General features: G+C 40.3%; 1 long non-coding RNA gene across 1 annotated transcript in view; it reads right to left on the bottom strand.

Moving 5' to 3' along the window:
* The window catches only part of LOC109574645 (uncharacterized), a 51,604-nt gene extending 23,702 nt beyond the window's left edge, over positions 1 to 27,902 (bottom strand). The window contains exon 1 of the long non-coding RNA XR_002183121.2: positions 1 to 27,902. This exon is cut by the window's left edge and continues 20,791 nt beyond it. This is a non-coding gene — a long non-coding RNA (uncharacterized lncRNA).

The raw sequence follows: 27,902 nt of genomic DNA, 5'->3' as shown, positions 1-27,902 counted from the left end.
ACCTATGTTTGCCAGATTTAGCAAATAAAAATATAGACTATCAAGATAAACTTGACTTTCAGAAAAGAAGTAAATGCAATTTTACTGTAATATGTCTCAAATATCATACTCTTATACTAAAAAAAGAAAAAAGGTTTATTTGGAAACTGGAAATCTGATTTAATTGGCCACTTTGTTTTCATGTGTCCTTACAAACTGCTTGTGTTTCTCCCCAGCTAAGATTGCATTTCTGAGGCTCACATTATGATGTGATCACGTGACCAAGTTCTAGCCAATGAGGTGGAAGCTGCTTGTGTTGCGTGTTCCTAGAAAGTCTCCTTAAAAGAAACGTGCATTATCTTCCCCTCTACCCCAATCTCTGTACTGATGTCTGAGAAGGATATGATGGAATAAGAGCAGTCTTGGGCCATGAAAAACAAGACCATACCATAGCTCTGGTAGAGCAAGCAGGAGCCTCCATTCCCCAGCAATATCATGCTCCTGAATACCAGCCCGGAGCTGCCTTTCTGAAGATTTTCCTTGAGAGAGGGAGTGAGGAACTGGCGGAGAAGGGGAAAGAAAGGGAAAGAGAATGGGAGAAACTTCTTATATAAATCACTGTTATTTGGGGCTTTGTCTTGTATTCAGTTGAATCCAATACTAATATAAACCTTATACCCCTAAAAATTTGTGGGCACAGCAAAACAAAACTTTGTGAAACAGAACACTGTGTAGAGCAGAGTATTCCAAAGACTCTGTGAATGCTCAGTCACAGAGATTTTCATTGTCTATCTCACAAACACAGATTCACTTACTTTTCTAAAGCTTCTGATTCCTGTCTTATCTCCTTGATAGTGCTCAGAAGTTAACTCTTGCAAATCAAGGGGAATAAAAGGCCATGCCTAGTGAAGCAGAGCATAAAGGTGAATTGTGGTCAACAACATCATCTGAAGAGGTTGCTTGAGCATTTCAACGGATTTCATTGATAATTTTTGAACATGCTGTCAGGTGGCAAGAAGAATAATTGATTAAGTGGATTTCATATTATGTTTTGAAAATCTTTGGCTTTGAGAAATATAAAAATGAATTCCTAATAACAATTATACCTTGTATAAAGAGGAAGAAACCAATATATCATTTCTTGAAGTTATCCCAGATCAGAACACTTATATATAAAATTCTAGTTCAAATGAGCAATGTTGATTTTTTATTCAGTGCTTGAGATTTGCCAATTTCAACATTCCTCTTTGTGCCATGAAAAATGTTGCCACTGGCAGACACTCCACACTACAGAGAAAGGAAAAAATAGTGTTAAATGGTAGAACTATGAGAGCAGGAGTCTACATTTTAATTAATATATCACTCAGAATCCTTGGTTGGGGAGCTTAGATTCCACAAGCCATGTGGTGTGGCCAAAGGGAAAAAAAGTATAGTTTAAGTCCAGTGTTTCCAAATTAATTTTTTATCTGTATAATCTATCAGTTGATATATGAGTAATAAACAATGATTAAATAGTTTTTTAAAAATCTATCAATTATTGACAGCGGGAGTATTGAAGACCACTTTTATTATACAATTCTCTATTTCTCCCTTCAGATCTGGTAGTACTTGCTTGTTATATTTAGATTCTTCCATGTTGAATACATAAATATTTACAGATTGTTATATTCTATTGGTAAATTAATTCTTAATCATTACATAATGATTTTTGTCTTGTGTTACTGTGTTGACTTAATATCTATTTTGTTGGATATAGGTATAACTACCCCTGCTCTCTCTCTTTTTTTTTTTTTAACTTTACAATAATGTATTGGTTTTGCCATATATCAACATGAATCCGCCACAGGTATACACATGCTCCCCATCCTGAACCCTCCTCCCACTTCCCTCCCCGTACCATCCCTCTGGGTCGTCCCAGTGCACCAGCCCCAAGCATCCAGTATCGTTCATTGAACCTGGACTGGCGACTCGTTTCATACATGATATTATACATGTTTCAATGCCATTCTCCCAAATCATCCCACCCTCTCCCTCTCCCACAGAGTCCAAAAGACTGATCTATACATCAGTGTCTCTTTTGCTGTCTCGTATACAGGGTTATTGTTACCATCTTTGGTTTTTCATGTGCATATAATAACTTTTTCAATCCCTTCTCCTTGAGCCTATATGCATCCTTAAAACAGAAGTAACTCTCGCAGGCAGTATATAGCTGGATCTTGATTATTCACTTAACCATTAAATACCTTTGATTGCAGAATTTAATTCATTTAAAGTAATTATTGATAGGCATGGTGTGTGTGTTAACCGCTCAGTCATGTCCGACTCTTTGTGACCCCATGGACTATATATAGCCTGCCAGGCTCCTCATCCATGGAATTCTCCAGACAAGAATACTGGAGTGGGTTGCCATTTCCTTCTCCAGGGGATCCTCCCGACCCAGGGATTGAACCCAAATCTCCTGCATTGCAGGCAGATTCTTTTACCACTGAGCCACCAGGGAAGCCCCGATAGGCATGGTAGGTGGCACTAATGGCTGCCAATGCAGGAGAAGTAAGAGACTTGGGTTTGATCTCTGTTGGGAAGAGGAGGAAATGGCAACCCACTCCAGCATTCTTACCTGGAGAATCCCATGGACAGAGGAGCCTGGCAGGCTATAGTCCGTTGGGCTGTAAAGAGCTGGACATGACTGAAATGACCTAGCATGCATGCATGGTCTTTTTAATGGCATCTTAATGCTTTTGGCTATTTTGTAGGAACTACAAAATACTACTACTACTATAGCCTCCTCTCTTGCCATCTTTTAAAATGACTTGATGGTATTCCATAGTAATACACCTTAGATACCTTCTCTTTGTCTTTTGTGTATCTACTGTAGAGTTTTGTTTTGTGGTTATCATGAGGAACACATAACACATCTTATAAATATAACAATCCAATCCCAGAGAAGGGCAATGCCAAAGAATGTGCAAACTATCACACAATTGCACCCATTTCACATGCTAGAAAGTTCATGCTCAAAATCCTTCAAGCTAGGCTTCAACAGTATGTGAACAGAGAACTTCCAGATGAACAAGCTGGATTTAGAAAAGGCAGAGGAACCAGAAAACAAATTGCCAACATCTGCTGGATCATAGAAAAAACAAGAGAATTCCAGGAAAGTATCTACTTCTGCTTCATTGACTATGCTAAAGCCTTTGACTATGTGGATCACAACAAACTGTGGTAAGTTCTTAAAGAGATGGGAATACCAGACTACCTTACCTGCATCCTGAGAAACATCTATGCAGGTCAAAAAAGCAACAGAACTGAACATGGAACAACAGACTGGTTCAAAATTGGAAAGGATCGCACCAAGGCTGTACATTGTTGCCCTGTTTATTTAACTTATATGCAGAGTACGTCATGTGAAATGGCCAGGCTGGATGAATCAAAAGCTGGAATCAAGATTATAGGGAGAAATATTAATAACCTCAGATATGCAGATGACACCACCCTTATGGCAGAAAGTGAAGAGGAACTAATGAGCCTTCTGATGAAAGTGAAAGAGGAGAGTGAAAAAGCAGGCTTAAAACTCAACATTAAAAAAATTAAGATCATGGCATCTGGTCCCATCACTTCATGGCAAATAGATGGGGAAACATTGGAAACAGTGACAAACTTTGCTTTCTTGTGTTCCCAAATCACTGTGGATGGTGACTGCATCCATGAAATGAAAAGACATTTGCTCCTTATAACAAAAGCTGTGACAAACCTAGACAGCATGTTAAAAAGCAGAGACATTACTCTGCCAACAAAGATCCATATAGTCAAACCTATGGTTTTTCCAGTAGTCATGTATGGATGTGAGAGTTGGACCATAAAGAAGGCTGAGTGCCAAAAAATTGATACTTTCAAACTGTGGTGTTGGAGAAGACTTGAGAGTCCCTTGGACAGCTAGAAGATCAAACCAGTCCATCCTAAAGGAAATCAACCCTGAATGTTCATTGGAAGGACTGATGCTGAAACTGAAGCTCCAATACCGTGGCCACCTGATGCAAAGAGCCAACTCATTGGAAAAGACCCTGTTGCTGGGAAAGACAGAAGGCAGGAGAAGGGGACGACAGAGGATGAGATGGTTGGATGGCATCACCAATTCGATGGACATGAGTTTGAGCAAGCTCCGGGAGATGGTGAAGGACAGGCAAGCCTGGTGTGCTGCAGTCAATGTTGTCACAAAGAGTCGGACACAGCTGAGTGACTGAACAACAACAATGCAGATAAAAAATTAACTTCAACTGTCTACAAAATCTTTATCCTTTTACTCCTCCCACACATTTTATTTTTGATGTCACTGTTTACCTCTTCTTTTATTGTATATCCATTAACAAATTATTTTACCTATAGTTACTTTTAATTCATCTGTTCTTTAACATTTATGCTAGAGTTAAGTGGTTAACATACCACATTGAATTATAGTACATTATCAAATTTGACTATATATTTACCTTTACCAGTGTGTTTTATATTTTTATATGTTTTCATACTAATTAGCACTCTTTCATTTCACCTTGAAGAACTCCTTTCAGCATTTCTTGTAATGCAAGTTTAGTTAGTATAGTTTTTCCAGTAGTCACGTATGGATGTGAGAGTTGGACTATAAAGAAAGCTGAGCACAGAAGAATTGATGCTTTTGAACTGTGTTGTTGGAGAAGACTCTTGAGAGTCCCTTAGACTGCAAGGAGTTCCAACCAGTCCATCCTAAAGGAAATCAGTCCTGGGTGTTCATTGGAAGGACTGATGCTGAAGCTGAAACTCCAATACTTTGGCCAGCTGATTTGAAGAACTGACTCGTTATAAAGACCCTGATGCTGGGTAAGATTGAAGGCAGGAGGAGAGGGGAATGACGGAGGATGAAATGGTTGGATGGCATCACTGACTCAATGGACATGAGTTTGAGTGAACTCCACTAGTTGGTGATAGACAGGGAGGCCTGGGCTGCTGCAGCCCATGGGGTCGCAAAGAGTTGGACACAACTGAGCAATTGAACTGAACTGAAGTTTAGTCATCATGAACTCCCTGTTTTTGTTTGTCTGGAAAAGTCCTTATCACTACTTCACTTCTGAAGGATAACTTTGCCAGGTAAAGTATTCTTGGTCAGTAGATTTTTCTTTCAATGCTTTGAATATATCATCCCCCTCTCTCTGGCCTGCAAAGTCTCTGGTGAGAAATCTGCTGATAGCCTATGAAGGTTTCTTCACAAATGATATGCTTCTTTTCTCTTATTTTCAATTTTTTTTTTCTATATCTTTCATTTCTGACAGTTTTGTTTTAATGTATCTTGGAGACATCTTTGGATTAAATTTGTTTGGAAATATGACTTCGTGAACTTGATACCCAAATTTCTTCCCTTATATGGAAAGCTATCAGCAATTATTTCTTCAAATAAGCTTTCTGTCTCCATTTTTCTCATTTCATCCTGGAATTCCCAATAGTATAGATTGTTTATTTTAATGGAATCTCATAAGTTCTATAGATTTTTTTCATTCTTTGCATTCTTTTTTCATTTGTTTCCATGATTTGATAATTTCAAATTATCTGGTTTTGAGTCTTTGGTTCTTTATTCTGCTTAGTCAGTTGTGCTCTTGAAGCTCTTTATTAAATTATTCTGCTCAGTCATTGTATTCTTCAGCTTCAAATTTTGTTTGGTTCTTTTTTATGTTTTCTTTTTGTTGAACTTCTCATTTTGATCTTGTATTGTTTCCCCGATTTTATTGTTTATCTGTACTCTATTGTAGTGTTCTCTGAACATTGCTAAAACAATCATTTAAAGTTTTTGTCAGCAATTCATGAATCTCCATTTCTATATAGGTCAGTTGCTAGAATTTTACTGTGTTCCTTTGGTAGGGTCATGTTTATCTGATTCTTCATGATCTCTGTAGCCTTGCATAGATGTCTGCCCATATGATGAATGTCACCTCTTCCAGACTTTATGGACTGACTTTAGTAAGAAAAGACTTTCAGCTGTGGGTTAATGCACGCTGGAATGTGCTGATGACAGGATTCAGGGCAGGTAGTGTATAGCTGCACAGCTACAGGGGCTAGCTATAGCAATGCAGGACAGAGATAGGAGTCAGGTCCAGATCCAGTCCCACAAACAGCTATGGGCATGTGTGGTGGTGGAGATAAGCTACAAATGACCTGTCGGTGTCTTGCAAGTGTACAGCTGAAAAGTCCAGGCTACTGGTGTGGATCCGAGGCTCTGGTAAGAGTGAGGAAAGACAGCATGCAGGGACTTGGGCATCTGGCATTCATGAGTGTAAAACCTGTAGAGTGGAAACCTCAGGAGGCACAGGCCTGAGGGATGGGATTATGCAGGCAACATGGAATGATCATTTGATTTTATTTTTCTTGAAGAAATGTAACAAGGAGCTCATATCTGACTGGTTTTATATGTACTGATTCTGAAAGGCATAGACTGAGGTACATTTCTCCATAGAGGATTTGTGTTATCTTTTTCCAAGCCTCTGGAACACTTCTGATCCAGAAGCATTTCAATTTAATTTATTGAACTGAATTTCCCTGGACTGTGCAGATGATGTGATTCAAATCCTTAATCTCTTCATGGGCAGGCTTATGGTTACGACTTTTTGGAGACATTTTTTTTTTTTTTTCACTTCAAGCCAGTTTTCTTGTCACTTAGACTGACAAGTTTTCTTGCCACTAGGTCTCTTTTCCAGGGAAGAGTGTTTTTAGGCCACCCTTTCACCTGGCTATAACCCATCATAAGTACAGAACTTGTGGAACTGTGTTCCTTCTCCACACTTTATATGGGACAAAGTCTTGCTTCTCATTCTTCCACATGGGCTAAAACCCAGATCCTGAGTTCTTAGTATTGGAACCTCACAGAGTAGCTTTTGTCTCTATTACACATGCATCGCTCTGGTTCAGTTCACTCTGGTTTTCATCACTATAGACTCTCTCTCTCTCTCTGAGGCACCATATGTTTTTAAAAGGCTGTTTGTGAGTCTTCAACAGCATTTCTAGGTGTTTGTAATAAGGTTTTCCAGAATTTCTTATTCATAGCAGTGCCAAAGTGATAATAGAGCTGAAAGCTACGGAACATTTGCAATTTTTTGAATATAATAACATTTATAATAGTTTATTATATACCAAAACACTCCTGATAACTTACAGTTTTGGGGTGCAGTGTTCTAGGAGATGCTAGGGTAGTGTTCTTCTAGCTTCGTTAACATCTGGTCTTATATCAACTTTATCATCACACAATATAGATGAACCAGCATTCATATCTTGTCAACAAATATTTTAAGTCTCAGTTGTGAGGAATTGCGAGTCAAAAGCATGAAAAAGTTGTAAAGGAATTCAGTTTGGTATTTGGATTCTTGGATTCTAATGTTGTCTTTGAGGTCACTGTCTTATGTCTGTCTCTAGTCACAGATTTCAAACCTGTTGACAATCTTTATCTTCTACACAAACAAACAAGCAAAAACTTTCCTGTATCCAGAAGTTTGTGTACCACAATGAAGTAGATTTTTGTTTTTCTGTTGTGGAGAATGTACCTGCTTGAGGTGCGGGGGGGGCTTAGAATCCACATGGTCTTCTCGGGTTCTCCCTCGTGAGGAAGGAGGCCTGAGCTCCGATTGCAGGTACCCTGAGAGTCCTCACAAGGTGCCACAGGCTTCCCGTGAGTCTCCACCGCATCTCCGGCTTTGAGTTCTGACCGTAATTGCCTGGCCCTCTCCCTTCCCCCACCTCGCTTTCCTTCTTCCGTGCCAGAAACAAGTGGGAACGTCAGACTCCTGGTGGAAGTCAGTTCGTCACGAGCATGAGCTCCTCACCACGGGTTCCCGGATTTCTGTTCTCTCTCGTCTCGGGCACAAGCTCTGTGGGAGAGGATGAGTTTCCCCTTAGGCTCTGGCCTCCGCAGAGCATCGTGTACCTGCTGAGCTGTGATGTGGCCCTGTTCCCTAGCTGACTGCCCTTGGGGTGGAGAAGCAGCCCTGTTCTTTCTTGTTCTGTGGAGTGGTGAGCGCACGGCCACTAAGGCACACACTGGCTGAAGCCCCACCCCACCACACCCCAGGCCGGGAAGGCTTTCTAAGCGGGTCGCGCCTGTTGACAGAGGGGCTGTGACCACATTGTTCGCCAGCACTGCATCCTTCAACAGGAGAGTGTGAGCACTGCTAAACTCCTACTAAGCAGCCCCAACCTTGCAGGTGGGTCAGGAAAGGCAGAGGGCCTTCTAGGAAAAGATGGATTGCTGTGAATGACCATCACACCAGTCAAGGCTTCCCACAAAGAAGGCAAAGAACTGTAATGTCTTCCTTCCTCTCTCAGAATGTATAACCTACTGCCCTGAAACGTAGCTGGTCAGGGAAGCAGGTGTCAGCTTACAGCAAAACCTCCATGTCTGTGTCTAAGGGCTTCCCCTCTCTTTCCTCAGGGGTCTCTATGCAAGGCTTGTATTTTGAATATTCCCTTCAAGAAAAAGAAAGCAGACATTTGTTATCCAGAGATATGCATACAGTATTACCTAGACATAATTAGATCGCATCACTGACTCAACGGGCTTGAATTTGAGCAAACTCCAGCAGATAGTGAATCAGTCCATAGGGTCACAAAGAGTCAGACACAACTTAGCAAATGAACAGCAATATGCCCTGTGTAATTATAATACAATCTAGATATCTGCCTTCTAAAATTTTAACTTTCAGATTTTAGTTCATAATGATTCCAGCTTTCTGGTTAGTGCCACATGTTAACATAGTCAGGGTTTTGACTTCCTTAGTCAACAACTGAATTCCACAACAGACAAATTTGTTTGTTTGACAAATACTGTTGAACATTTACTATTGTCAGGCTCTAGATTAGGTGTGAGGTACAGTCAGACATGACTGAGCAAATAAGCACAGCCCATATAAGAGTGGAAACACCAGACAAGATCTTTAGAGTTTAAATTTTAATTGGAGAGACAGAACAAAGCCCCTACCTAAATAAAATAACTACACGCTAGACTGGGTACCATGAAGGAAACATAAAGGGGCTGAGCTGGAGCCTAATGTGACTCCAGAACGTTTTCCATCACAGTATATCATAATAGTCTGTTCTGTCTCCTCACTGGATACAATAACCTCCAGGGCTCACTAATTCTTTTTTTCACCTTGGTCCTCATCGTACTTACAACAGTGCCTGACACATAATGCTGCTGAAAAAAATGTCTACTTCATGAATGTGTGGATGTTCGTGTTGATCAGTGAATTAACAAAGGATTGGAGTTTGATCTACACCTTGAACTAAGTACAAAAATGACCAAGTACAGCCTGTATTTCACCTTCTGTTTTCTTAGTAACATTTTATATGTAATAGTCAAATTCTGTGATTTCATTCTATGTAAATTCAGTCCATAAGCAAATGGAGGTTTCAAGGGTGAAATAGAATCCAGACTTCTTAATCCTCTTCCAATCCAGTACAAGTGAGGCACGTATTACCTACCGGGGCTGTTAAGTGTCCGGCTGTGAAATCAAAGCTAGAGGAAGACAAGAAGGTTTGAGGTATCACCGGAAGCATTAGTGATAATTTAGTTCCCTGTTCTCAGGTTTCCTGTCACCTTCCTTTTAGCTGCCAGAAGAGCGTGTTTCAGTCTTACTGCTAAAGGACTAAATGAGCAGCTGTGTTCTGTTCCTGTCCCTTCCCCTGCTTTCAGTTGCTTCCTTGAATTTCCTGTCATTCTGGCAACCTGTCAGGGGCACTGGGCTGAACAAGTGCTGGTATCTCTAAGCACAGACCACGATTTATACTTGTCCTTCATGTAACAAGGCTTTTGACTACAGAAAAGTGGATAGGCTGGACAAGAGAATGCAGCTTTCTGAGACTGGAGGATTGTGCTGTTTGGGGGAATTACATTTGGGGAAATTAAAATGAGAGTAAAGTGGAGAGTCACCTGCCAGCTTTACAATGAAGAGGCTGGGGCTGGGGATTAGTACCTGAGGGAGGTGGGAACACAGACCTGGGACTAGAACCAGAGCCCAGCTCTGCCCAGTGCCCTGCCTCCTCCTCATGCACATTTATAGACCTTTACTCCAGGGTGTTTTACCGTGCTAAACATACAAAACCTTGAAATTGAGAACCAGAAGTTCATTTTTAGTTGGTCAGAATGGTCAAAAAATCATACAAATAGTTATGGAGCACTTGTCAAACTCATGAATACTATTATAAAAATCAAAAGGCCTCAAAAACCTCACAATATAGTTGGGAAAGCAATTGTAAAATAAAGCTAGAATCCTGTTATTCAACAAAGGAAGGAAGAATTTTATGGAAGGGAACATGATTTACTCCTGGTTGAATAGCTGATTGGAGAAAGAGTTGAGACTCAGCTCCTGGGTCTCCTGACTCCCAGGTTATTAAGCATCCCACGCCACCTCACACCACTGGCACTGCATACCTGCAATGTCCAGCAAGAAAACAGCCATGGGAAACACGAGTACAGGCTTTGTGGCACTGCATAGTCACTAACGAGCCCAAAAGAAAAAGGATACTAAACCATCAAGGTAGTTCCCCAGAGAATCTGAGTTCTGAGCAAGATTTATGGGAATGTTCCATTTGGAGAGCAGAGAAAGAGAAGGGAACAAGGGAACATTACTTCAGATTGAGGCATGAAGTAGTAAGAGTAAGCCAGATACCTTCAGGGGCTGTTAAACAGACTCGCATGCCAGGAGCGGAAAAGCTTCAGAAGAGCAGAGAAGTTGCCAAGAAACGCTGGGATCGGCTCAGAAGTTTATCGTATACCACCAAACACTCGGAGTGTGCCAGGCACTGTGCTAGACGCTGGGGACTTGCGGATGAAAAGGAAGTGATTCCCTATTGAATTGTGCTTCCTACTCTGGTCGCTAGAATGATTCTGAAAGCCAGGCAAATTTGGCAAATCTATCCATAGAGAATTAAACCCAAGGAGAACTTTTAACCCAGAAGTTTATGAAGATGACAGGAGGGTGTGATAAAAATAATAGAAACCATACTTGGTTAAAAAATCAGTTCTTAGTCCATACCTGGGAAAGACGACCTCTAAAAGATACATTGATGTTGCAGGTGCCAGTTCCTCCTAACCTGGGAGCAGGCCAGTATCTTCAGCCAGTGGAGTTCAGGGACTGTCTTCTGGACTAGCCAGGTCCTGCCTCTGCTCTAGGTCCCTTTGGCTCTGATCAGATCCAAGTAAGGATATTTGTTTCTTGCTTCAGAAACCTTATTTCTAAGAGTTATTTTCCCCTTAAAAAAAATCCGTTTAATTTGTTCATCAGTTGATTTCCTCCTTCCTGAATAGTCTGCAAACTCTGGTGTGAGTGTGTAACATTGGAGTCCAACAGTGTTCCCTCCACAAGCTACTACTTTTGTCCTGGCTGCCAGGTACTTTATGAAGGATTCTCATGGTTCTGTGATCTTGTCGGTGGGAGGGATTTTGTTCATTGTTGTTCTTTTCTCAATTCACTTCCTATAGAGGATAAGATGAAGGTGAAGGTCACAATGGCCTTTCTGCAACACCATTTAGCATCCACAAAGAACTGGCCTGCCAATGCAGGAGATTCCTTCCCTGGGTCAAGAAGATTCCCTGGAGGAAGAAATAGCAACCCACTCCAGTATTCTTGCCTGGGAAATCTCATGGACAGAGGAGTCCGGCAGGCTAGAGTCCACGTGGTCGCGAAAGAGGTGGACACGACAGTGACTAAACAACAGCAAAAACTTAATAATATGTGCTTGACATTAGAAAACTCAGCAGACTTTGTTGATTTATTGGGTGTGAGTCAAGAAGAAGAGAGGGTTGAAATAATAGCTCTCAAAGTGTATCTCCTACTAGGTCCCCACAGCATGGATACACAGATTAGCATAACTTTCTTCTCTTCTTGTAAGCTTCACTCTCAGAGGCATTGGACGTGGGCTAATGAGGGAACTGCCTGCCCCCTGGAAAGTAAAGGGAGTCAAGGAACATGTCTTAGATGATCAATCAAACTCTGTACTTTCAAGTTAGAAAACCAAAGAGACACCACAAGACAGTTTGTAAGGAATAGAAACAGAAAATTCTTCTTTTTAAATATTTTTCTTCTCATTTCCTTTCTTATCATGGGAACATTGAAACATATGAAAAAAAGTCACAGATTGGTAAAAGGAACCTCATGTATGCAAATATGTATATTTTATTTTCATTTTACCCTTTTGATTCTATTTCATGCATTTTTATAATGTATATATTAAACAATCCAATATACAATTTAAGTTTAAATAATATATATTTTTGGAAAGCATGCTTTAAAATGTCTTATAAATAGTGATAATACATTGAAAATGTTTGGACATACTTGTGTTAACAGCAGTCACAAGCTGCTGTTAGGAATAATAATAATGATAATTAATATTTGTTGATGCTTATTTCCTCCAGGCACAGTGCTAATAGCTACACTATACAAGATGTCTACAGGCACAGATTACATATTTTTCCTATAATATCCATAACAGGAGGAGAAAATCTAAACTGATGGACTTCAAATCGGTTTAGATTTTGGATCCTATCTCCAAAAAAGAAAAAAATCTTTCTAAAAACAAGTACTAACCTTCCCTATACCGCTATACATTTTTCAGTTCAGTTCAGTTCAGTCGCTTGGTCGTGTCTGACTCTTTGCGACCCCATGAATTGCAGCATGCCAGGCCTCCCTGTCCATCACCAACTCCAGGAGTTCACTCAAACTCACGTCCATTAAGTCGGTGATGCCATCCAGCCATCTCATCTTCTGGTGTCCCCTTCTCCTCCTGCCCCCAATCCCTCCCAGCATCAGAGTCTTTTCCAATGTATAATTTATGTTTATATAGCATTAATATTAAAGAAGTACTTATGACCTTGGAGAAGTCACTATATTTTTAGAACCTGTTTTATCATCTATAATGAGGGTGTCGGGAGTGTCTATGGTATCTAATATTCCTCCCAGCCCAAACATTTTATGAGCCATTTCTATGAGGCTATAACTTGTGAAAGCCAAACATCCTATCCAATACGTTATTTATATTGTGTCTATTTTTATAGCAGAGACAACGCACTGAGGCACACTGTTATGTAAATATTTATCAAACATCAACATTCATTGAGGATCTCTGCTCTATGGCAAATGTCATCAACCATGACAAGGAACAAACATGAACGAGGCTGCGTTTTGCGGTTTGTTCGTAACTATGTGATCCTCTCAGATTTCATGCATACTGACCGTGCCTGGTCATGCCATCGTCCTTCTGGCCCCCTCTCCCCTGGTAGGAACGGGTGTCTGGGGGCTGGCACATGGGTCAGCTGGCTGCCGGGGTTCTTGTCACACTTACAGGGATGGGCATGTGGGATTCCTTTCAGTAAAGTGATAGGCGCATCACAGGCTGGCCTTCAGGCTCTGACATGCCACAGAGTAGCAGGCGTGCCTCTGTTAAAAGGCATGTGATGGGCCTGTCAGTCTACATTCTGAAACACTCAAATCCTCCCTCACGCCATTTCCACCCAATTAGAGCCTTTGTCACTATTTTTCTTTAAACGGTTTGAGTGCAAAATGAAAAGTCAGAGCAGTGGCTATGGCTCACTTACCTTCGAATGCTGCATTTCCATTTTTTTGTTAGATATAGCTTGGAGAAGAGACGCTGCAGAGACTAGGAGTGCTAAAGCAAATGAAGGGATTCAGTGTGCTCACTGTAGAGATGCTAGTCTATGATGGTTTTAAAACATTGACTTCAACACTATTGGTCTTAGTAATATTCTTTATGATCTGTCTCTTCAGATGAGGGCAATAAAAGCAAAATAAACAAATGGAACTATATTAAACTATAGCTGAGGATGTGGAGAAAGGGAGCCTTTGTGCATTGTTGATGAGATTGTAAATTGGTACAGCCACTATGGAAAACAGTATGGCGGTTCCTCAAAAGGTTAGAACTGTTATATGATACAGAAGTTTCACTTTGAAATATTTACCCGAAGAAAATAAAGCACCAATTCAAATTGATAGCCACCTCTGTGTTCATTCCAGTATTATTTACAATAACCAAGATATGGGAGCAACCTAAGTGTCCATCAATGGATGATGAATGGATAAAGAAGATGTAGTATACATATATGAAATGGAATATTACTCACCATATAAAGAAAAACCATCTTGAATTTGTGACAGTAGTCATGTATGGATATGACAGCTGGACTGTAAAGAAAGCTGAGCACCTAAGAATTGATGCTTTTGAACTGTGGTGTTGGAGAAGACTCTTGAGAGTCCCTTGGACTGCAAGGAGATCCAACCAGTCCATCCTAAAGGAGATCAGTCCTGGGTGTTCATTGGAAGGACTGATGTTGAAGCTGAAACTCCAATACTTTGGCCACCTGATGTGAAGAGCTGACTCATTTGAAAAGACCCTGATACTGGGAAAGATTGAGGGCAGGAGAAGGGGACAACAGAGGATGAGATGGTTGGATGACATCACCAACTCAATGGACATGAGTTTGAATAAATTCCAGGAGTTGGTGATGGACAGGGAGGCCTGGTGTGCTGTGGTTCATGGGGTCCCAAAGAGTCGGACACGACTGAGCAACTGAACTGAACTGAAAGGGTATTATGCTGAGTGAACTAAGTCAGACAAAGTCAAATCGAGTATGATTGCATTTATATGTGGAATCTGAAAAACAAAAGAACAAACAAAATAGAAACAGATTCATAGATACAGAGAACAAGAGGGTGGTTTCCAAAGGTGTGGGAGCGTGGGGGATTGGGTGAAATAGGTAATGGTGATTAAGAGGTCTCTTGATGAAAGTGAAAGAGGAGAGTGAAAAAGTTGGCTTAAAGCTCAATATTCAGAAAACGAAGATCATGGCATCCGGTCCCACGACTTCATGGGAAATAGATGGGGAAACAGTGGAAACAGTGTCAGTCTTTATTTTCCTGGGCTCCAAAATCACTGCAGATGGTGATTGCATCCATGAAATTCAAAGACGCTTACTCCTTGGAAGGAAAGTTATGACCAACCTAGATAGCATATTGAAAAGCAGAGACATTACTTTGCCAACAAAGGTCCATCTAGTCAAGGCTATGGTTTTTCCAGTGGTCATGTATGGATGTGAGAGTTGGACGGTGAAGAAGGCTGAGCGCTGAAGAATTGATGCTTTTGAACTGTGGTGTTGGAGAAGACTCTTGAGAGTTCCTTGGACTGTAAGGAGATCCAGCCGGTCCGTTCTGAGGGAGATCAGCCCTGGGATTTCTTTGGAAGGAATGATGCTAAAGCTGAAACTCCAGTACTTTGGCCACCTCATGCGAAGAGTTGACTCACTGGAAAAGACTCTGATGCTGGGAGGGATTGGGGGCAAGAGGAGAAGGGGACGACAGAGGATGAGATGGCTGGATGGCATCACTGACTCAGTGGACGTGAGTCGGAGTGAACTCCAGGAGTTGGTGATGGACAGGGAGGCCTGGCGTGCTGCGATTGATGGGGTCGCAAAGAGTCGGACACGACTGAGCGACTGATCTGATCTGATTAAGAGGTAAAACTTACAGTTGTAAAATATATGTCATAAGATATAATGTATAGCATAGGAATATAGTCAGTAATACTGTAAGAACTCTGTATGGTGACAGATGGTTACTAGACTCATCATAGTGATAATTTCATAATGTATTTAAATGTCAAACCACTATGTCATGCACCTGAAACTTACATAATATTGTATGAAAAATAGTGTCAACTATCAGCTGTCAATTCTGTCAGTTTTTAAAGTAAAATTTAAAAAATTTAAGTTGACCTTTGCTGTCAGACAAAGAGCTGATTCTCATCTAACTCACTGGTCATATGATCCAGGACAAATTTACATATCATAAAATTATATTAAATACTTTTTGGGTTGGTGACAGAATTAAATGAATTATCACAGATAAATTGCTTGGGAGAAAACCTAGCATCTAATAAGATCTAAAGATCTAGAATCAATTGCTGTCATCATCGATAATGTCTTCATTGAGTTATAAAGTCAAAAGATTCCCCAAACTTTCCAGTGGACAATTTATCTTAGCACCTGATTTATATAATCAAGTGTTGCAAAGTGATGGATTGGGTTATAGTTGATCTTAAAATATATGATTAGTTCTTTGGGGCATTTTTTTATTGAAGTATAATTGATTTACAGTATTTCAGGTATACAACAAAGTCATTCAGTTATGTGTGTACATATATATATGTGTATATATATATATATGTATATATATACATACACACATAATTTTTCAAATTCTTTTCCATTATAGGTTATTACAATATATTGAATACATCCCTGTGCTATACAATAGGTCCTTCTTTGTTGTTTAGCTATTTTGTATATAGCAGTGTATATCTGTTAATCCCAAATTCCCAGTTTGTCCCTCCCATCCTTTCCCCTTTGATAACCATAACTTTTTCTATGTCTGAGTCTATTTCTGTTTTATAAAAGACTTCAATTGTATTATTTTTTTAGATTCCACATATGAATGATATCATATTTGTCTTTCTCTGTCTGACTTCCTTCATTTAGTGTGATAATCTCTAGCTCCATCCATGATGCTGCAAATGGCATTATTTCATTCTTTTCTATAGCTGAGCAGTATTCCATTGTATGAGTATGTATGTATCTGTGTGTGTGTGTGTGTGTGAGTGAGTGAGTGTATCCACAACTTCTTTATTCATTCGCCTATTGATGGATGTTTATGTTGCTGCTATATCTTGGCTACTGTAAATAATGGTGCTCTGAACATTGGGGTGCATCTATCTTTTTGAATTAGAGTTTTCCAAAGGAATTTTTAATTGTCAGATGAAGAAAATGATATCATATGCCCAACTGATAGTCAGTCTGCCAATCTTCCTGAATACTCCTCTACCAAGTTCATCTCTTAAAGGCCTTTTTTGGTAACTGGAGTTTCTCATGGAATGATACGCTGTTTACCTTATCGGAGTACTGAAAATGTTTGTGGAAAAAGAAAGTAAAAAAAAAAAAAAGCATTTACTGGTTTTACTCACTTTATCCCCAAACCAAGAAATAAAAGCCCAAAATTAGTTACCCTTCATATTTGACTAGGTTTTCCTGTTTCATGACTTTCAGCTCTAGACTTGAATGCATGTGCCAGCTTAGTTCACAAAGGTAAATCAGGTTTGCATTCAAACTACCTCCAGAAGGCTAGTTCCAGAGCCAGGGCCAAAGAGATTTCTGCTTTAAGGTTTTTAAACCCTACATGAGAAGCCTGTGTCCACAGGGCACCCTCTCGACGGATTTTAAACACTTGATAACTCTCAGTGTGTTTGGATCCATGTTTGTTCAGACTCTCAAAGGACAAGTGTTCTGTTCCAGTTTGTGTGGAAGGCACAATAGCCTTTAATAGTCCAGAGTTCTGTGGCAATGTCCAATTGCGTAGTTTCTGGTGGTCTAAGACCCTCACCTGGGGTGGATTGGAATAGGTTCTGACCTACTTTCTACCCCTGAGTGAAAAGTGTACAAAGATTTCATAGATTTCATAGACCTCTCGTTGCCTTTATTTATGAGGTGGTTTACAATTGTTTTTTGGAACCATGTAGCAGTTTCTCCCTGGTTTCCTTCAGTTGATACATGGCTTCTATAACAAGGTATCAGTACATCTTTCTTAAACCCCTGTGTTTCTCCTTTCATTGAACATCACATTTGTGCAAAACCTTCTCTCTCAGCTTGCAGGAGACTGTGTGTCATGGGGCAGCCCTAGCTGCCCACCCTTGAGCCCTCTGCTACTAAATTATCAGAAAGGAGATTGAGTTAGCAAGAAAGACATTGTAGCAGATTTGACACAAGTTGAGAACTCAGGTGGGCAGGAAATGCCACATTGGTTACTTCTATGAATCAAATTAAATTCCACTCTTCACTTTCATCCAGGCTGGGGGATAATCAAAGGCAATCATCACTGAATCTCCCTCTCCTCCTACCCTGCTCCCACCTTCCCCACACCCCCAACACAAGGAGTCTTATATTCAAAAATAGCTGTCTGGCCTTTAACCCTCTCCAGATACTGCACAGATCAAATCCATTCAGCCTAAATGTCTCCATGAAGCCCGGGGACCATGGTTCTTATAGCTGCTCATCGTTTTCAAGGTTGCTGGGGTCAGATGTCTCAGGCCGAGCATCCTTTCTGCACCCCCATTCTTTTTCCACCCTTGAGCAAAACTTGGGAGCAGAGCCCATGACCCAGCAACACACAGGACTCACAGAGCCCTGTCTCCTCTCTGAAAACCTCCTCCATTCTTTCTGTCTCACTTTCCCCTTCCCTGGCTTTAATCACTTGAAAATGAATTCATTTTCCAGAGACTTCCCTGGTGGTCCAGTAGCTAAGACTCTGAGCTTCTAATGCAGGGGGCCTGGGTTCAATCCTTGGTCAGGGAACTTAGCTGCATGCTGCAACTAAGAGCTGGCACAGTCAAAAAGATAAATAAATATTTAAGAAGAAAATGAACTCATATTAAAAAAAAAAAAAAAAGCCAAGGAAGACTTTCTCAGATGGCCAGTTCTGCTTCCCATTGTACAACACACACCTCTCCTGAGGCCAAGAAGCTTCATGGGTTAACAAGGCCATGCCCATTTTCTTAGAATGGGGTTAACATATGAGGAAGATGAAACAGAATATCTTTATGAACGACCCTGCTGTATTATAGAAGACACTGAGGCTGCCTCCAGTGTTTTGGGCTATTACAAATAAGGGAGTAATAAACACTCCAGTACATATTTTAGTTCACATTTTTATGATTAGTTCATGAGGGTAAATTCCTAAAAGGGAGATTATTAGGCCATATGGTATGAATAAATAACATTTTACATAAATATTGTTAAACTGAACTTTCCCCAAAAGTATAGTAATTTACAGCCCCACTAACAAGGCACAAGTGTTTTTTTCCCCATATCTTTATCAAACTGAGTTTTGTGTCAATTTTTTAAACTTTGCCAAATCAATGGACATTTTAAAAATCTTGCTTTGTTTGCAACTCCTTGATTGTTAGTAATGCCAAATCCATTTCTCCACATTTAACCATTTTAATGGCCTGTTTATATTTTATTTACTTATCTGATGGGGTATTCTTTTTCTCACTGATTTCTAAGACTTTTGGTATATATTAAGGCTATCAGCCCAAGATTCAGTGCCAGTCTCAAAGGGTTAAGAGATCACCCCAGTGGCTCAGATGGTAAAGAATCTGCCTGCAATGCAGGGGACACGGGTTTGATCCCTGGGTTGGGAAAATCTCCTGGAGAAGGAAATGGTAACCCACTCCAGTTTTCTGGCCTGGGAAATCCCATGTAGATAAAGCCTGGTAGGCTGACTGTCTGTGGGGTCGCAGAGTCCGACACAACTGAGCGACTAACAAGGCCATCCTCCACTGTAATAAAATGGAGAAACCCTTTCAACAGAGGAGTCGCTGCTCTGACAACATCAGTTATGGGACCTGACCTCCCCAGCTGGAAGCAGACTGACTACTATTATCTGGGTACCCCCTGACCCCCACATTCTCTCCACCTGCTGGGCTCACTTCTGGAGCGTGAGACACACCATGTCATATGTGGTGCCAACACCCTACACACCCACCTAGTGAATGAGGCTGAGGTTGAGGGCGCTGGCCACAAAGACTGTATGTATGTCTGATGACTGTCTTTCTCATTACCTTAATGTGGAGTTCTTAGACTGTTTATAACGCCGACTCTTGAGACAGTGTTTTGAAGCCCACCGGCCCCTTTGTAGATTAGATTTCTTTTTCCTTTTGGCTGCACCGTGAGGTTTCCAGAATCTTAGTTCCTTGACCAGGGATTGAACAATCAGCAGTGAGAGTGTGGAGTCCTAAGCACTGGACCACCAGGGAATTCCCTGGATTTTACACGTGTAAAATAAAATACACAGGATTACATAGAAACAAAGTATGTTAAATTGCACTTAGCAAAATAACTTTAAAAACAAATGTGCAATATAAAAAAAAATATATATATATACACACACATACATATTTTATTGCCTCATCAAATAAAGAGATCTAACAATGGGTCTAATAACTACCCTAAATTTTGAATTTAGTACTGAGGGCAAATGATAGCTGTGACAATTATCAGTTCAGTTCAGTTAGTCGTGTCCAACTCTTTGCAACCCCATGGATGTCAGGCTTCCCTGCCCATAACCAACTCCTAGAGCTTGCTCACTCATATCCATCGAGTTGGTTGGATGATCCAACCGTCTCATCCTCTGTCATCCCCTTCTCCTCCCACCCTCAATCTTTCCCACCATCAGGGTCTTTTCCAGTCAGTCAGTTCTTTGCATCAGGTGGCCATAGTGTTGGAGTTTCAGCTTCAGCATCAGTCCTTCCAATGAATATTAAGTATTGATTTCCTTTAGGATTGACTACTGATTTGATCTCCTTGCAGTCCAAGGGAGTCTCAAGAGCCTTCTCCAACACCACAGTTCAAAAGCATCAGTTCTTCAGTGCTCAGCTTTCTTTATGGTTCAACTCTCACATCCATACATGACTACTGGAAAAACCATAATTTTGACTAGATGGACCTTTATCAGCAAAATAGTGTCTCTGCTTTTCAATATGCTGTCTAGATTGGTTATCGCTTTTCTTCTAAGGAGCAAGTGTCTTTTAATTTCATGGCTGCAGCCAACATCTGCCCTGATTTTGGAGCCCCCCCAAAAAAGGCTCTCACTGTTTCCATTGTTTCCCCATCAATTTGCCATTAAGTGATGGGACTGGATGCCATGATCTTCGTTTTTTCAATGTTGAGTTTTAAGTCAACTTTTTCACTCTCCTCTTTCACTTTCAACAAGAGATTCTTCAGTTCCTCTTCACTTTCTGCCATAAGGGTGGGGTCATCTCTGTATCTGAGGTTATTGTTATTTCTCCCAGAGATTTTGATTCCAGCTTGTGCTTCATCCAGCCCACCATTTGTATTTAACTTAATATAAGTTAAGTAAGCAGAGTGACAATATACAGCCTTGGCGTACTCCTTTCCCAATTTGGATCCAGTCTGTTGTTCCATGTCCAGTTCTAACTGTTGCTTCCTGACCTGCATAGATGTTTCTCAGGAGGCAGGTAAGGTGGTCTGGTATTCCAGTCTCTTTAAGAATTTTCCAGTTTATTGTGATCCACACAGTCAAAGGCTTTGATGTGGTTAATAATACCAAAAGCAAGAGGTAGATGTTTTTCTGGAACTCTCTTGCTTTTTCTGTGATCCAACAGATGTTGGTTATTTGATCTTTGGTTCCTCTGCCTTTTCTAAATCCAGGTTGAACATCTGGAAGTTCTCAGTTCAAGTATTGCTGAAGTCTCTCTCACTTGGAGAATTTTGAGCATTACTTTACTAGTGTGTGAGATGAGTGCAATTGTGTGGTAGTTTGAGCATTCTTTGGCATTGCCTTTCTTTGGGATTGGAATGAAAACTGACCTTTTCCAGTCCTGTGGCCACTGCTGAGTTTTCCAAATTTGCTGACATATTGAGTGCAGCACTTTTAACAGCATCATCTTTTAGAACTTGTAATAGCTCAACTGGAATTCCATCACCTCCACTAGCTTTGTTTGTAGTGACATTTCCTAAGGCCCTCCTGTCTTCAGACTCCAGGATGTCTGGCTCTAGGTGAGTGATCACACCATCGTGGTCATCTGGGTCATGAAGATCTTTTTGTATAGGTCTTCTGTATATTCTTGCCACCTCTTCTTAATATCTTCTGCTTCTGTTGGGTCCATACCATTTCTGTCCTTTATTGTGCCCATCTTTGCATGAAATGTTCCCTTGCTATCTCTAATTTTCTTGAAGAGATCTCTAGTCTGTCCCATTCTGTTTTTTTCTCTATTTCTTTGCACTGATCACTGAGGAAGGCTTTCTTATTTCTCCTTGCTATTCTTTGGAATTCTGCATTCAAATAGGTATTTCTTTCCATTTCTCCTTTGCCTTTCACTTCTCTTCTTTTCACAGCTATTTGTAAGGCCTCCTCAGACAACCGTTTTGTCTTTTTGCATTTCTTTTTCTTGGGGATGGTCTTGATCACTGCCTCCTGTATAGTGTCATGATCCTCTGTCCGTTATTCTTCAGGGGCTCTATCAGATCTAATCCCTTAAATCTATTTGTCACTTCCACTGTATAATCATAAGGGCTTTGATTTAGGTCATACCTGAATGGTCTAGTGATTTTCCCTACTTTCTTCCATTTAAGTCTGAATCTGGCAATAAGGAGTTCATGATCTGAGCACCACAGTCTGTCCCAGGTCTTGTTTTTGCTGACCGTATAGAGTGACAACTATAACCTAATATAAAAATATCTGATTTCTAGTAGTGATGTAGGCAACACTAATACTAATGCAGTTTACTGACTGTATTCATAATCGAAAGACATACTAAGTTTTAGTCAGACCTACTGGAAGTTGGAGAAACTAAGATTTTTTCCCCCCATCCAAGTTCATAGACATTCTGAGTTCAGGGGATTGTTAAGAGTCTTTTTTTTTTTTTTAAGTTTTTACTGAATTTGTTACAGTATTGTTTCTGTTTTATGTTTTGGTTTTTTGGCCGTGAGGCATGTGGGGTCTTAGCTCCCCAAGCAGGGATCGAACCAGTATCCCCCACACTGGACAGCAAAGTCTTAATCACTGGAATTACCAGGGAAGTTCCAAGATAATTTTTATAAGGGGCAGAACCATCAGTGCTAATTCACATTATAATTATGCTTCAGTACTTTTCTTTAGAAGGCCCTAAAACATTTGCCTACCATGAATTTTGTTATACAGAAATTTTAAATTTTCATAGAGTCCAATTTTAACTTTGTAGTTTCTGAATTTTCTACATGCTTTATTGGTAGGCAGAAGTTTTAATCAAAAAGAAGCAAGAAGGAAGCTATGATAGAGCTCAGTACAGTCAACCCTCCTCTTTGAGGCTACAGGGGTGGGGTTAGTAGAAGGCGATCTTCCTGAAGAGTCTTCTGTAACTTCTAGAAGAATTCAACAGCCCAACCATTCTGGAGGAGTCTATAAACTGGGCCCGGTATTCTAATAAAGGTCTTTCATAAGCAAAGATTATAAAAATATTCACCCATGTTTTCTTCAAATGATTTTAATAGCATAAAAATTATTCAACTTTTTCTATCTGGAGTTTATTTGGATGTAAAGAGTAAATTTGGAATCTGGCTTTATTTTGAACCAAATGAATAGTTGCTAGTCTCAGTCTCATCTTTTTTCCACTGATTTGAAATGCCATCCTTAGGATATACTGTATTCTGTGCATATCTGAGTCTATGTCCTGAGTTCCTATCCATTTGGTTACTCTATATGTTCTATAATGTTTACTTAATTGGCTTTATAATTCATTTAATATTGGATTCTTATGGATTACTTGGAAATGCAATATTCATGTTTATAGCTCTGAGCTGGGAAACAAATAACAATGCCCTTTTAATGTGAAAACATCCTTTGCCTTTGTGCAGTTCACCATCTCCTCTCTGTGTGTCTTTTCCCACTGGACACAGTCACTTCTGGCTTCCTTGGAGTTTCTCTTCCCAATCATTCCAACAGCATTTCTTACTTTACATGCTTTATCATCATCAGGCATTTTATGACTAAGCAACTGATTCCCTAATTAGAATATGGTCTAGTCATGACCATTTGTATATATTTAAAAAATCAAATCTTATTCTATACTTAAAGGAAATATTAATGAAGAATTATGCATCCCATGTGGTCACTGTAACTTTACTGCGACAATGGAAATCCCCAGCCTTTCTCTCTGATAAAGTTTCTATGCTTCTGACCCCTTGCCTACCTCCTCCCTTAATCTTGCCATCTCATGCTATTTCAGATATCACATTAAGTGTGATTTATTCAGAGAGTTAATGAGTCCCCTGTTAAAAGCTCTCATTGTGTATAATGTGTGTGCTAAGTTGCCTCAGTCATGTCTGACTCTGTGTGACCCATGGACTGTAGCCAACCAGGCTCCTCTGACTATGGAATTCTCCAAGCGAGAATACTGGAGTGGGTTGCCATGCCCTCCTCCAGGGGATCTGCCCAACCCTGTGATCAAACCCAGATCTATTATGTCCGTTGCAGTGGCAGGCAGGTTCTTTACCACTAGGGCCACCTGGGAAGCCATGAAATATGATAGTTTTTAACTATATAATTATTAGCTTAATATTGCTCTCTTTTGCTGAATTCTAAATGCCATGATGACTGTGGCCATATTTGTTTTTCTATTTCAGTCTTCTCAGTGCCTAATTCAGACCCTGGCACGTAGCGAGATCTCCATGAATCTTTGTTGATTAAACAGCAGTTATTTTTACCTCCATCAAGGGAGACAGCATAACATCAAGATATGAGCTTGACTTAAAGCCAGAATGCCTGGGTCTAAATCTGATATATGATTTATTATCTATATGATCGTGGGCACATTATTAAACTTCTCAGTGACTCAGTTTATTCGTCTATAAAATGGACATCAGTAACATGAGGTTTTATGAGGATTAAGTATACAGAGTATCCACAAGAACTCAGTGAATGTCAGTTATTATCATCATGATCAACATTGGAGAGGAAGTTGTTTGAAGGAAAAATAAGCCATGGAAAACATTAAAAATCTCACTTCACATCAAGTTCTTTCTTGGATTCTTTTGAATGAGGACAGAAAAAGTAGTTTGGCAAAGATTTCTAAAAGCATCAGCTTTCCAGCAGATGAGAAGTAGATGTACCTTCCATCCTGTGCAAACTCATGAGCTCTTTATTCCTTTAACTAAAAATGCTTCCTTTGAGAAAAAGTTGTATAGTCACAAGTGAAGGTCTAACAAAGCCAGCAAACTTTCTGAAATAATCAGTTTATTTTTGGCAGAGTCATAGATAGATTGCACAGGAGAATCATAGGAGACAATGGCTAGCAGAAGCCTTGCATTTGCCTTCAAACTGCTAGCCAGTGATGTCAACCATCAGCTCTCTGTTCCACAGCAAATGCCACACAATGCAGTAAGTACCATCATCAGTGCCATCATCGTTGGCATCATTACCACAGTCTTTGAGCATCTACCAGTTTAAACCTCATGGAAAGTGTATTTCCTGACTTGTGAGCTATTTCTCTACCGAAGTATGCCTGATTGATATACTTGTAACATTTCTGTGGAAAGTAAAAATTAACCAAAAGTAGTTCTTTCTTCAACCTTTAAAGAAATGAGCAGTTCACAACCACCAGGATAAGCAACATATATAGCATTTAAATTTAAAAAATTAGCCTCATTGTACCACTTATCTTTATATTACATCAAAATTCTTCAAAAATTAAAGATAACCTCTTGCTGTATGCCTGAGAGCTCATACCTCTTCCTTCCTAAAAGTCCTTTCAAGATGCTTCCAGAAGACTGGCCTGATCCTAGAAGGATATGGAAGTAATTCACAGCACTGAGAAGACCCACTGCTTCCTGTTGGCCTTCCTGCCTCAGGCATTTCTTATAGTCTGCAGCTTCAGCATTCTGCAGTAGAGGGATGCCAGGGCTCAAAGCACCATCCTGCAATTATGATGTGCGGTTACAGCAGGCACAAATACACAAAGACCACAGAAGGAAGAACAAAGATGGGAAGGCATTGAAAGATGCAGCTGGGAAAACTGAAAGCTTCTTCAGAACCATGAGAACCCTGATTTTGCTTACAAATAGAGGAGCAGCAGTTTGAATCATGGTGCAGCAAAAGAGTTGGTGATGGATGGGGAAGCCTGGCATACTGCAATCCACGGGGTCGCAAAGAGTTGGACACGACTGAGCGACTGAACTGAACTGACAGCAAAAGAGTGGGAAACTTAAATCTCATTCCTGTTAATTTAGCCCTTTCCCTTTTATATTTCTATTTCATCAGAATTCAGAATGGCTGATAGCAGCATAGGAGGCCTCCAGGTCAAGACAAAGGTGGCTTCTACTTCAGGGAGCCATGTTGGGCTTCCCATATAAGATACTCACTTATCCTTGAAAAACAGGGGATGAGGGCATGGCAGCCTCTCTATTCAGAGCAGCCATCCTGGAGGACCTCAGGCCAGATGTCCCAGCAGCAACCACATCCAAATATATCAAGGTGGCAAGTATCACACCCCTCCCTTGCAACCTGCCTTTCCTGGAGATGCATATGCGAGGTCTCTCTTAAGGCAAACTTTGCTGCTCATCATGTAATTCCACATGTGCACAATCTTCTGATGGAGAAGGGATAATGGGAAGAATTTAGATGCCTGAGAGTTTCTTATTACCTCAAAACTCTACATATTTGAATGACTTTCCAGTAACAGTGGCTTGCTTCACTATGAAAAACATAATTTTGCCTCTCTCTAATTTTATTTCTGCAAGTTAGAAGTGTAACGACCTTTTTGGAAACCAATTTCTGCATTTGGTTTTAGGTGTTAATAAATTTTTGAAGATGCTATTAATAGTGAAGCAGTGGATTTGAACTTAGTTGACTGTTTTTCATTGCAATGCTTAAGTTGTAGCAAGAAACAAGTGGTTTTATACAGGTTTATTTCCAGTTCAGGGAATAGCAAGTTAATATCCAAAAGGATATTAAAAAGGAAGATGGAGGAAGAGCCAGATAAGGGGATAAGGGAAAGAAGAGACAAAAGAGAAGGAAGAGGAAGTAGGTGGGAGAGAGGTAGGGAGCCCAGGAGGACAGGGGGGATAACAGAATGAGGCAGTGGGAGATCCTGCTGAAAGATGCTTACAGGAAGTGATATTGGTGAGAAGCCGGCAAGTGCCATGAGGCTGCTGAAGAGGAGTGGATGGACTGATATGAATCCACTCCTGGCTGTCCCGAACTTTGGAGCAAGCATTCATTTGGTCATCTGTGGGCAGAAGGGCTGCTGCAGACCAGAGCTCAACAATGAAAAGAAGAATGAGAAAGCATGGCCCGTGCTCCCGCACCAGGCCCAGCTCATAGCATTCCCAGTCAAGACTCCTCCTGGGCAAGAAACTTGGCCTAAAGCACCCCAACATCACCAGCACTCACTAAATGTTAAAGAACACAAATACTGGAATCGCTTTGAAAATATCTAGCTGTTTCTCCTCAAATGTGGCTCGAGTTTTCTTTCGCAATATGAACGATGTTCTTGCCAATTTTCAAGTTTACAGCTCCAGCTGTTAGGGGGTTATGTAAGAGCCAAAATGATCAAAGGGCCTCATGAGTGGAAAATGCATTTTTCCCCTTGGTTGCATAACTCCCCAATGGAATGGGCTCTGTAATCGAAGCATTGTCTGCCCACTCCTCCTGCCCCTCACTGCTCCTCTACAAGCAAAAATGAAAGAAAGAAAGAAGGAAAATTCACATTGGCGGGAATAAAAGGTTATAAAAAATGTTGTTGGACTCATTTAGAATGTCCAAGCATTTTTCAAAAGAAAGTTGCAGGTAACTTTTATGAGTAATTACAAAAATAGTAACTAAATAAATTCCCCTCAACTCTAGGGAGCTTTCTCTAAAGCATATGAAATCATTACATTAAAAATATAGTTCCTTATAGCCAGCACAGTATTCTAATGCCATTGTTTTCTGAATGTCACTCTTTCTGTCGGTCTTTTAGTCCTTTCAGAGCAGGGAACTTATCTTTGTGTTGTAGCCTCCCCAGTGCCTAGCATACAATAAGTTCCAATAAATAGCAAATGTTTGAATAAGGATTTAGAAAACGTGATCACAGTCATATATCTGCAGAGACCTAGACATGATGCAATGACAGCTTTTCTAAGTAGAATCAGAGGCTAAACAGGTGTTATTTGCCCTTATTTCTTTTTATCTTGTGGACATAATTTCAAAAGAATAATGAAAGCTGGGCAAAGTCAGGTGGACAAAGGTAACAGTCTTTGTAAGCCCTCAGCAATAACCCCAGACTTACTTTGGGGTTTCAGGCACCAATGGCTTGTCCTT

The sequence above is a fragment of the Bos indicus genome, chromosome 20 (assembly GCF_029378745.1).
Source record: "Bos indicus isolate NIAB-ARS_2022 breed Sahiwal x Tharparkar chromosome 20, NIAB-ARS_B.indTharparkar_mat_pri_1.0, whole genome shotgun sequence".
Taxonomy (NCBI): domain Eukaryota; kingdom Metazoa; phylum Chordata; class Mammalia; order Artiodactyla; family Bovidae; genus Bos; species Bos indicus.
This window is presented reverse-complemented; position numbering and strand designations above follow the sequence as displayed.